The 1,770-nt window shown below is 26.5% G+C and overlaps 1 protein-coding gene across 4 annotated transcripts in view; it reads right to left on the reverse strand.

Moving 5' to 3' along the window:
* The window catches only part of shc2 (SHC (Src homology 2 domain containing) transforming protein 2), a 40,426-nt gene extending 39,884 nt beyond the window's left edge, over positions 1–542 (reverse strand). For all 4 annotated transcript variants that reach the window (XR_009822007.1, XR_009822006.1, XR_009822005.1 and 1 more), the window contains exon 1: positions 1–542. This exon is cut by the window's left edge and continues 4,473 nt beyond it. The gene's annotated coding sequence lies outside the window, so the exon portion shown is untranslated.
* Between the last annotated feature and the right edge of the window lie 1,228 nt (positions 543–1,770).

Below are 1,770 nucleotides of genomic sequence, written 5' to 3' on the forward strand. Positions count from 1 at the left end.
TTTTCGGAAGATATTTTAAAAATATTTTCTCATTGTTATTTTATGAATAACATTTTTTTGTATAAATGTTCTGAAAGTGTTTTGTTTGTTTTTTTAGATATTTTTTTGTCACTATATAAATTATTTTTTAATTTTGTTATATAAAAATAGGAAGGTATTTTTGAAATATTGTAATACATGAATTAAGGAAGGTGTTTTTAAAAATATATTTATTATTATACAAATTATTTTTCTATTTTGTTGTATATAAATTAGGGAGGTCTTTTTTTAAAAATATTGTATTATATGAATTATTGACATGCATGAAAATATTTTATGATATAAATTGATTTTTTGTGTAGACTATTTCATAATAAGTGTATTTTTGACACTTTGAGAATAAAAAAAATATATATATTTTAATTATATCGTAAACAAATGAATGGACTTTGTCGGAAAATATTTCTCTGTAAAAATGTTTGCATATTTATATTATTATTATGAATACATTTCTTTCTCTTAGATTTTTTTTTTTTTAGGGTTTAAAACATATTTAAAATATATTGTACTTTCATGTATATATTATTTAACCTAGCCAAAGTATTTGGACGAAACTGTTTTCTTTGCATTTTGCAGAAACTCAAAAAAATATGCGTTTATATTTTTTAAAAGGCAAACTATTTTACAAAATATATCTTTATTTATATACATATATATATATATACATATATATATATTTATATATATATACACATATATATGTATATATTATGTATATATACACATATATATGTATATATTATGTATATATATATATATATATATATATATATATATATATTTATATATATATACACATATATATGTATATATTATGTATATATATATATATATATATATATATATATATATATATATATGTGTATATATATATATATATATATATATATATATAAAATGAGCAAAAAAATAAACGTGAAATAAATGATAAATGAAAGAAGACTTTAAAAATGAGCAATGTTGTTGTAGATGATGACTCCTCCATTCAAATTGAAGTCAACACTGTAAATATTTATCTTACAATAAGTTGTGCCAAATAGTCAAAGTCCGTGAAAACAAGTCAGCAAAACAAATATTGTACATTGGAACAATAATTGCATTCAAAACTTACCTTTCAGGGCAGCAAAAAGAAGGAAGTTCTGGTAACTTTGATCCAAGACGAGCTTGGAGGACAACAAAGTCACATTAGTTGCAACAAATAACTAACAAGTGATGCCCCGCCCCCTTTTTCAATCACCCAATCACCTCTTTGTTTGCTGTAGAAGTTACTAATACACCGAATGTGATCAATAGATGCTGGCAGTGGGCCTCATGCAGCCACAAGTCAACAAACACAACATGTAGGGTTATTATAATGAAAGTAGAAGGTGAGGAGTTAATAAGTCACCTCCTGCCTGCAGACATCATGCTGGGAATACTAAGCTGCTCATTAGGACACGCTAACAAGCACAATGGAACTACATGTTCATGTACTCACCTGACAGTCAAGAAAGTGGTCATTCATGTTCATGTACTCACCTGACAGGCAAGAAAGAGGTGATACATGTTCATGTACTCACCTGACAGTCAAGAAAGTGGTCATTCATGTTCATGTACTCACCTGACAGTCAAGAAAGTGGTCATTCATGTTCATGTACTCACCTGACAGTCAAGAAAGTGGTCATTCATGTTCATGTACTCACCTGACAGTCAAGAAAGTGGTCATTCATGTTCATGTACTCACCTGACAGT

The sequence above is a fragment of the Entelurus aequoreus genome, linkage group LG19 (genome assembly GCF_033978785.1).
Source record: "Entelurus aequoreus isolate RoL-2023_Sb linkage group LG19, RoL_Eaeq_v1.1, whole genome shotgun sequence".
Classification (NCBI taxonomy): domain Eukaryota; kingdom Metazoa; phylum Chordata; class Actinopteri; order Syngnathiformes; family Syngnathidae; genus Entelurus; species Entelurus aequoreus.